The sequence below is a fragment of the Oncorhynchus masou genome, chromosome 28, assembly GCF_036934945.1.
Source record: "Oncorhynchus masou masou isolate Uvic2021 chromosome 28, UVic_Omas_1.1, whole genome shotgun sequence".
Lineage (NCBI taxonomy): Eukaryota > Metazoa > Chordata > Actinopteri > Salmoniformes > Salmonidae > Oncorhynchus > Oncorhynchus masou.
This window is the reverse complement of record NC_088239.1, coordinates 47,611,234-47,621,487: the sequence shown is the minus strand read 5'-3', so window position 1 is coordinate 47,621,487 and position 10,254 is coordinate 47,611,234. Positions and strand designations below refer to the sequence as shown.

General features: G+C 43.5%; 1 protein-coding gene across 3 annotated transcripts in view; it reads right to left on the bottom strand.

Annotated features, from left to right (window-relative positions):
* The window catches only part of LOC135517726 (tetratricopeptide repeat protein 28-like), a 105,145-nt gene that overhangs the window by 74,654 nt on the left and 20,237 nt on the right, over positions 1-10,254 (bottom strand). The window contains exons 1-3 of one of the 3 annotated variants that reach the window (XM_064942283.1): positions 6,879-8,493; positions 6,687-6,783; positions 6,295-6,472 (exon numbers count right to left, since the gene is read on the bottom strand). The exons of the other annotated variants lie outside the window; for them this stretch is intronic. The gene's annotated coding sequence lies outside the window, so the exon portion shown is untranslated. Of the gene's footprint in view, positions 1-6,294; positions 6,473-6,686; positions 6,784-6,878; positions 8,494-10,254 lie in introns of those variants that run through there. 3 annotated transcript variants of the gene reach the window in all.

Sequence of the window (10,254 nt, the reverse complement as noted above, 5' to 3'; positions counted from 1 at the left end):
CGCCCACCGAGCCTCAGGACTGCCGCCTAACCCCTCTCTGTCCTGCGGAGGACTGGGCTGACACCGGGGTTGTGACGGCCACCTGGGGGTCTCCGTTAAAGCCCAAGTCAAAACGTACATCCAGGTCAGTCTACAGGGTGGCAGAGAGAAAGCGCGTGCTTCGGCTGAAACAGCGTCTAGTCCTCTTTGGACTCACTTTCGGGAGTTTAGGTTAAGAATTAAATTCAGGCTGATAGAAGTTTGATGTCTCGTTCTTATTTTTATGAATACATTTCCAATTATGATGTGCGACAGCCTTGCAGTCATACATCCATCCAAACAGTTTCTATAACTTAATAATAGGTGAGCTATTGTGGATTTGTGGTCCGTTATTTTAACGCTGGGTAGTCTGAGTGGATGGGTGTAGTATGTAGGTACCACAACCCTGTAAATATGGCATACGTTTCGCAGTCAAGTGTCACATCTCCCTGGCTACAAAACTTGCGATGCAGAATTCCAACAGGAAGTAATTCCCCCAAAATAACTCCAGAAAACAGCGTGAGATAGCCTACATAGAAAAACGGAGAGAGGGAAAAATATGATAGAGAGCCCGTGACTACAAGAGAAACTGTCGACTGTTTAAAAAATCATTGAACTATATTTCCGGATATCGGTTGCTGGAATAACGTGGCTGGTGAGGCTATGTGCTGGAGACTGGAGCAGCGTAGGGGCACGAATTCCCTCCCAGGCGCGTGCGCTCCACTCCCGCTGTGTGTGTGTGTGTGTGCGTATGGAAAGACTGCAAGTGTGTGAAAGAGAGGTAGCTCGAGCTCGCACTCCACAGGGTCATAGAGCCGTCACCACTTATCAATGTTACGTTACAGATGCTCCAGCCTAGTCTCATAGACGAGACGTAACATAGAACACGTAAATATGTGACACTCAAATTAGTATGATATGTTATGTTTGGTAGGGTTATTAAGACAGAAGGTTACCTAAGAGTGGTTGGTCAATGTGGATGGGTTGGCATATATCGTGAATGTTTATCAACCCAAAGGTTGCGTGTTTGAATCTCATCACAGACGACTTCAGCTAATTAGCAACTTTGCAACTACGTACTAGTTTTTAGCTACTTTGCAACTATACTGCACAAAAATATACACGCAACATGTAAAGGGTTGCTCCCATGTTTCATGAGCTGAAATAAAAGATTTTGTGCACAAATTTGTTTCCATTACATTTAGTGAGCATTTCTCATTTGTCAAGATAATCCATCCACCTGACAGGTGTGGCATATCAAGAAGCTGATTAACCTCTTGAGACTAGGGGGCAGTATTTTGATGTTTGGATGAAAAACGTACCCAAATGAAACAGCCTATTTCTCAGGCCCAGAAGCTAGAATATGCATACAATTGGCAGATTAGGATAGAAAACACTCTAAAGTTTCCAAAACTGTCTAAATATTGTCTGTGAGTATAACATAACTGATATTGCAGGCGAAAACATGAGGAAAATCCAACCAGGAAGTGCTGTTTTTCTGAAACCTCTCTGTTCCATTGCATGCCTTCCCGCCATTTAAAGGGTTATCAACCAGATTCCTTTCCCAATGGCTTCCACATGGTGTGCACAGTTTTTAGACATAGTTTCAGGCTTTTATTCTGAAAAATGAGCGAGAATGATCACATCGCGTCAATGGATAGCTGGATGTCCTTAGATTTTTGCATGCGCGAGCAGCTTGGAGCAGACATTTTCTCTCTCCTATTGAAAAAGCTACCGTCCGGTTGAAATATTATCGATTATTTATTGTAAAAACAAGGATGAGGATTGATTATAAAAAACGTTTGACATGTTTCTACGAACTTTACGGATACTATTTGGAATTTTCATCTGCCCGTCTTGACCTGCACGAGCCTGTGGATTACTCAACAAAACGTGCCAACCTAATGGAGGTGTTTGGATATAAAAATAATCTTTATCGAACAAAACAAACATTTATTGTGTAACTGGGAGTCTCGTGAGTGCAAACATCCGAAGATCATCAAAGGTAAGCGATTAATTGTTATTGCTTTTCTGACTTTCGTGACCAATCTACTTTGCAGCTAGCTGTTTGTAATGTTTTGTCTGCTGAGAGAGCTGTCCGAACATAAACGCTTGGTTTGCTTTCACTGAAAAGCTCTTTTGAAATCTGACATGCCAGGTGGATTAACAACAAACTAAGCTGTGTTTTGGTATATTGCACTTGTGATTTCATGAAAATGAAATAATTTTAGTAATTTAATTTGAATTTGACGCTCTAGCAATTCAGCGGATGTTGACAAAAATGATCCCCCGCTAAAGGGATCGGTGCGCCAAGAAGTTTTAAACAGAATGATCATTACACAGGTGCACCTTGTGCTGGGGACAATAAAAGGCCACTAAAATGTGCAGTTTTGTCACACAACACAATGCCACAGATGTCTCAAGTTTTGAGGGAGCATGCAATTGGCATGCTCACTGCAGGAATGTCCACCAGAGCTGTTGCCAGAGACCCACCTGGACATCTGATGAAATTAAGCCCTTTTGTGGGGAAACTAAAATGTATGCACTCACTACTGTAAGTCACTCTGGATAAGAGCGTCTGGTAAATTACTCAAATGCAAATGTAAAATTAAAAACAAATTCTTATTGGATGGGCCTGGCTCTCCAGGGTGGGCCTGGCTCCCAAGTGGGTGGGCCTATGGCCTCCCAGACCCACCCATGACTGCGCTCTGACCTGTCATGTGAAATCCATAGATTAGGGCCTATTGAATTTATTTCAATTGACTGATTTTGTTATGTGAACTGTAACTCAGTAACATTGTTGAAATTGTTGCATTTATAGTTTTGTTCAGTATAAATGGAGATTCTTGGATTTACATACAGAATAATAGAAAAAGCTCTGAGACCAGGTTGGATGCTTAGGTCCCAGTTATTTTCTTCCTAATGATCTCTCTCTCTCTGTCATACAATTTATGATGTGAGACAGTTTCCAAATTGTAGGCTTTGCACTGCTTTTTAAAAACTGTTCTGTTTCTGCCCCCACTTCCTTGAGGTAAAGAATACATTGCTGTCAGTTGCACTGACATATTATTGCCTGCATGCACATGCACACATTTATGTGAAAGACAAATCTGTTTTGGTGAGATACCGAGACAATTTCCAAAAGGCAAGTTGTTTAAAACATTTTTGTTGTGCTATTCTTAGGTTTATCTGTTAAGACAGTTTATTCATGAAGCGCTCACACCTGTGTCTGGTGCACATTGTCTCAGACTTCATTGTAGTTGCTCACTGTATCTAGCTAATGTGGACAAGCCATCTAGCGAGTGTTGATTAGCTAGCTAGCCATTTGATGTATGACATTTTTTGGCCTGCAAACAACGCTAAAGACCTAACTAGCTAGTCAAACTTTGAGGGAACAGTTGTTCGGCAAAGTTGGAACCAGCGTTGCCTAACAGTTACATTTGAGTCAGGTTTAATTTTCACCTCTCAAAGAGCATGTTTACATACACACTAATAATTGAATATTCAACTGACTATGGCAGTAGTCATGTAAACACCTTACTCTGTTAATCGGCGTACGGTCATAATCGAAGTAAGCATAGTCCGATTAAAACCCCTGGTTTTCTGAGCTATCTTTCAAATTATCAGACCATGTATACACCTTAATCAGATTTTTTTCTAGTGTCTTTAATCTGCACATGTGTCAAATGGGATTGTTTCGTCACACTAAACGTGTCACTCCAGCACGAAGTGATCGCGTGCGTTGATGTTCTTTGGATATGGTGGCGAGTGGCACAAGTCAACACTTTTGGAGCGAAAACAAAATTCTGTTCATGTTAAATATCATAAAGGAAATGGACATTCTTAAGTTTTTAGACGGGCATAAACATCGGAACGGCGACATGTTCAATAAAGTCTCGGCTAAAATGAGAGAGGGCGGCTTCGTCAGGACAGTGGAACAAATGAGCTTTCGTTGGAAGGCATTAAAACAGGGTTTCTTCAAAGCTAGGAAGCAAAACAACAGCAGTGAATCCAATCCAGTGAAATGTTCACTGAGATGTTGGGGCATCGCCCACTGTCAACAACAGAGAAGGGTTAGACATTGGCTTTGAGGATCAAACCATTGACGTCCTTTATTTAAAGGAAAAGAACAAGCTGATCCTAACAAGCTGATCCTGTTATAGGCCTATTTCTGTTTTCTCTGTTGATCAAAAGTGTTGGAAAAACTTGTCAATAATCAACTGACTCGCTTTCTTTATGTCTATTGTATTCTCTCTGGTATTCTCTCTGGTTTCCGCTCAAGTTATGGATGTGTCATTGCAACCTTAAAGGTCCTCAATGATGTCACCATTTCCCTTGATTCTAAGCAATTTTGTGCTGCTATCTTTATTGACTTGGCCCAAGCTTTTGATACGGTAGACCATTCCATTCTTGTGGGCCGGCGAAGGATTATTGGTGTCTCTGAGGGTCTTTGGCTTTGTTTGCCAACTACCTCTCTCAAAGAGTGCAGTGGATAATGTTAGAATTTCTGCTGTCTCAGCCACTGCCTGTCACCAAGGGTGTACCCCAAGGCTTGATCCTAAAACCCACTCTCTTCTCAATTTACATCAACAACATAGCTCGTCTTTCACCCCAGCTGCCAAACTAACCCTGATTCAGATGACCATCCTACCCACGCTAGATTACAGAGATGTAATTTATAGATTGGCAGGTAAGGGTGCTCTCGAGCGGCTAGATGTTCTTTACCATTCGGCCATCAGATTTGCCACCAATGCTCCTTATATGACACATCACTGCACTCTATACTCTTCTGTAAACTGGTCATCTCTGTATACCTGTCGCAAGACCCATTGGTTGATGCTTATTTATAAAACCCTCTTAGGCCTCACTCCCCCTATCTGAGATATATACTGCAGCCCTCATCCTCCACATACAACACCCATTCTGCCAGTCACATTCTGTTAAAGGTCCCCAAAGCACACACATCCTTAGGTCACTCGCCTTTTCAGTTTGCTGCAGCTATCGACTGGAACAAGCTGCAACAAACACTCAAACTGGACAGTTTTATCTCAATTTCTTCATTCAAAGACTCATTCATGGACACCCTTACTGACAGTTGCGGATGCTTTGCATGATTTATTGTTGTCTCTACCTTCTTGCCCTTTGTGCTGTTTTCTGTGGCCAATAATGTTTGTACCATGTTTTGTGCTGCTACCATGTTGTGCTGCTACCATGTTGCGTTGCTGCCATGTTGTTGTCATGCTATGAGGTTTTTTAGGTCTCTCTTTATACATTTACATTTAAGTCATTTAGCAGACGCTCTTATCCAGAGCGACTTACAAATTGGTGAATTCACCTTCTGACATCATGTAGTGTTGTGTTGTCTCTCTTGTCTTGATGTCATTTGATTCATGTGTTTTGTCCTGTATTTTTATTTAATTTATTTTTAATCACGGCCCCCGTCCCCGCAGTAGGCCTTTTGCCTTTTGGTAGGCCGTCATTGTAAATAATAATTTGTTCTTAACTGACTTGCCAAGTTAAATAAAGGTTAAATTAAAATAAATGAGGAAGGATGAGACACCATCAATACCCTCAGGTATGTTGGCTTGCAAACGATAGGCTAAGTTAGCTAGCTAATGTAGTTTCTGATGTAGCTAGCTTGTTTAACATTAGGTATTAAAACACAGCCAATGCCAGCTAGCTTCATTAGGCTAACCAGGTTGATAGAAACTCACTTTAGCTACCTGTTGGCTAGGGAAAGTAACGTTAAAGCCATCTAGCTAACTATCCCTGATGGATTGCCAACACATACTATGGAGGTGGCCATAGTATATGGTGGCAAGCCATGTTACAGTGCTAGTAGCTAAATTTAGAAAGGTAGCTATCAAACTAACATACCAATCAAGCCAGCTAGCAGCAAGCTAGCTAAGTTAGCACTATGTTTTTTGTTTTGCACAGACAATCAGTTGTGATGTGACAAGGTAGGGGTGGTATACAGAAGATAGCCATAGAAAATAGTAAAAATCTTTAAAAGAAACTCAGTATATTTTGTTGTTAATTAAAGTAAATGTTGCAGTCAAAATTGCTGTGCTTGATAACATTTGTGCAACTTGATAACATTTGTGCATCTTGAAAATAAAATTCTAAACAGATATTTATTAGCTTATCTGATCAACAAAACATTTTCACAACATATTATGACAGCATTGCTTTGGCACAATACAGTAGTGGTACTAGGCCGACTTGTAGTACTATTAAGTCCTATTTAGTCTTTGACATTTCAGGTCATTTGTTTACATTTCTCGCCTGAGGAGAGGGAAGTTGGCTGCCATGTACTCTGTCAGGGCTTGCCTTGCAGCATGACCATCAGCGTTGGGTGCATTCTGTGCTTGTGCACCAGGTTGAGGTAGGGCTCTCTCCAGGTCGACAAGAACTAAAAAGTTCACCTGCCTCCCTGTACTGTACGTCCTTCACCCTAAAGGTAAGATGACAATAGTAAGTCACTACACATTATCAAGAAGGTGGATAAGATATTAAGGTAAGTAAACAGGTAGGCAGCGCAGAAGTAGTGTGTGTGTGTGTCTCTCTCAATTTAGCCTTTCTGGGTACAATTAACGTGAGGAGGCATGATGACCATGGAATGCTAGGTAAGCAGGTAGACCACTATGTGGGTGTGTGTGTGTACCAACCTTTGGGAGTAGGTGAGCCTTCTCAAACGGAGTCGATTGCCTCACTACATTTGCATCATGTGCACTCCCAGGCAGTTTGCGGCTGGTGTTCCAAATGCTGTGTCAGATTACACATGTACAGATATGAATTACAGATAGATTAGACATTCAAAGTACTTAATTCACATGAATTGAAACAGGGGTAAACCTTACCAGTAAGTATCATCAACAATCCCTTGAAGAACATAGGAAGGCCAGCCTTTGCTGCGCCCGGGGTGCAGGCTTCTCTCCATCATGCTGCATAGCTTCTGAAAGGATCTTCAGGGCATGCGAAAGTTCTCTCCATTCTGCATCAGTATATTCTATGAGGACCACTCTCTCACGCCAATCCTTTACTGCGAACTCGCATCCAACACCCATGAGTGGTCTGAGGTGGCAAGAATGGTACCTCTCCAACCATGATAACAAAGGAAGATGCCTCTGCTGTATGAGGGAATGACAGCGTCTTCTGCTTTTCGCCAACGTTGAGAATAATAAAGTTTCATTTAGCCCGTTTTGTAATAGTTGTAAGAAAACCGCGAAAAACAAGTAGTACCAAAACACTCATGTTTAAAAAAAAAAATCTCTGCTAACTTCCAGTATCCTAGCTAGCTAGCTAACAAGTAGCTATACTTGTTAGTAATTGTTTACTAAGGGAGCACAGGAGTTGACAACAAGTAACAATTGTGGGATCTCGTGACATCACTTCCCCTAGATAGTCCGATCAACAAATGAATCCATATATACCGGGTTATTAGGGGAAGTGATATTATTAGTATTTATTAGTATTAGTTTTAAATCAAACTCTTGCATTAATCTGGTTATTCACAGTAATCAAACTATTGTGTACATGTAACCGTACTGAAGCATGTAACTGTACACAGTCTTGAGTCTCTACTCAAACACTCTTGCACACTAAGGGCGAGACATATTCATTGACACAGGCTCTTTCTCAATGCTCTAAAAACCTTGGTCATTCTGGCTCCAGTTGTCCAGAGAGAAGGGAGGCCTGTCTCTCCCCCCTGGAGGACGACCTGTCATGTCCCATCTGCTGTCCTCTACTGCAGCCACAGCTTCTGTTGGACCTGCCTGGAGGCCACCTGGAAGCAGGGAGGGACCAAGGTCTGCCCCATCTCCAGAAACACGTTTCCCGAGGACCAGCCCCCAGCCAGCCCTGAGGAGGAGCGCCTGTGGGACCCTTTGGAGGGAGAAGCAGCCCAAAAAGAGGGTCAAAGAGGAGGCTACATAGGACAAATCTCATGGGAAACCCCCCAGGCTCCAACACCCCAAAAACACTTCAAGGGGCCTACACACTGTGTGCCGCCGTCACATCCAGAAGCTGGGCTGGTCCTACCTGGAGTGTGAGTGTAAGTTGTGTGTGGGGTGTGTGTCTGAGCACGCAGGCCACAGTTTCTGCTCTGTGAAGAAGGCTGCTACCCAGAGGGAGGAGCTCAGAACACCACAAACTGTCACGCCTGCCTCTGCTCCCACTTTCTGGTGCGCGAGGGCGCCAGGCAGCCCATCATTACGCACACCTGTCACCATCGGTACGCGGATCAGCTCTTCATCACTTATTGATTGCCTCCCCTATATCGGTCCATTCCTCAGTTTCCGCCCCGTGTCAGCATTAATGTCATTTTGTTCCCCCTGTCCAGATGCTGTTCTTGTTTTTGTTTCATGTCCGTTTATTCATTTCATCTTCACTCCCTGTACTTGCTTCTTGTCTCCCAGCGTCTGTCCTCACACTAAATGAGGCTACAAGATAAAATGGCTGTTGTTGACAAGACAAAACCCTGCAGGGAAAAAAATGGCATCTCACATCGGGGCGCAGGCCCAGAAAACAAAGATAAAAGATGAATTAGAAAGGCTGCATCTCTTCCTGAGAAAAGGAGAGGCAGTGAGGATAGCCAAGCAGAGGGAGGAAGAGCAGAAGAAGAGTAAAAGGATGAGCGAGAAATTGGAAGAGATTAGTAAAGTGACGTCATCGCTGTCCAACAGAATCAGGGAAGTGGAAAAGAAGCAGTTGGGCGATGACACTGCATTCCCGCAGAGCTACAAGACCTAACCCTTGCAGAGGACGAAGAGAGTCTTCCAGACAACCCAGAGAGGTTGTTAATCAGAGACGTCCTGGGCTCAGAGGGATTAACAGCTGGGAGGTTGATGTGGGTACAATGGAGGGTACTGTGAAGAGTGGTTGGTAGGGGTGGGATTGGTAGCCAGGGAGACAACTATGAGGATAACATTCTGTCTGTAGGAGTGATGGAAGGTGAACCAATGACAATGGAAGAGAAGCCAGACAAGAACAGGGTTCAGCTGGACTGGGACAAACGAGAAGTGTCCTTCTATGATCGTAACCATATGACCTCCAGACCTTTAACCAAGCATTTACAGAACAGGTGTATCCATACTTCTATGTCAGTTTGTAGAACAAGGAATCGCTGGATATTCTACCAATGGAGGTTTCTATAAACCATGCCAAATAATAGAGTGTACTTTAAGGGTGTAACGGTACATTCATTCGTACTGAAAGGTTGAACCTCGGTTCGGTCCACACTGTGAACACGAATGAATACATGAAAAAAAATATTCACAAAAGGAAAGCACAAGGCCTACAGGCAGTGGTGGATTTAGGTATAGGCAACATGGGCATCCGCCCAGTGTGGCATCTTGCCGGGGGCGGCAAGGGCCGCCTGCACCCCAAAATTTGACGATCGGTTTTGTATCGCTCGTTCGCACGTCAGGTCAATAATATCATGTCACTGTGTGGGAATCTGGGTCAATTAACCTTGTCGGAGTGGTCGCCCTAATTCTAGTTTGTCAGCAAGGCAGGGAAGGTCTCCCACTCAGAAGTACGAGATGGGAGGGGGGTGGGGGTAGGTTGACCTCAGGTCTCCCCACTGGAAGCCCGAGGTAGGGGGAGTTGGGGAATCTATCAAATAGCGGACCTCTAACTTTGTACAGTACTAATGCAAAGAGTCCTGTGTGGCTCAGTCGGTAGAGCATGGCGCTTGCAACGCCAAGCGTCGTGGGTTCGATTCCCGCTGGGGCCACCCATATGTAAAAGTAGTGGCCCCAGCCGACTTGTAAGTCGCTTTGGACAAAAGCGTCTGCTAAATGGGATATATTTGTACAGTACTAATGCAATTAGTTAAATCAGTCACGAAATGCTACCAAATAAACCACAATTCATTCATAATTCACAGACATATTGTTGCATTTATTTCTGGTTTGCACACCACCAAGGTGAATTAGTTTAGTCTTGGCTCTTGGTTGACAGTGTTGGGGGATGGGTAATGTAGTCTTGGCTCTTGGTTGACAGTGTTGGGGGATGGGTAATGTAGTCTTGGCTCTTGGTTGACAGTGTTGGGGGATGGGTAATGTAGTCTTGGCTCTTGGTTGACAGTGTAGGGGGATGGGTAATGTAGTCTTGGCTCTTGGTTGACAGTGTTGGGGGATGGGTAATGTAGTCTTTGCTTTTGGTTGACAGTGTTGGGGGATGGGTAATGTAGTCTTGGCTCTTGGTTGACAGTGTTGGGGGATGGGTTATGTA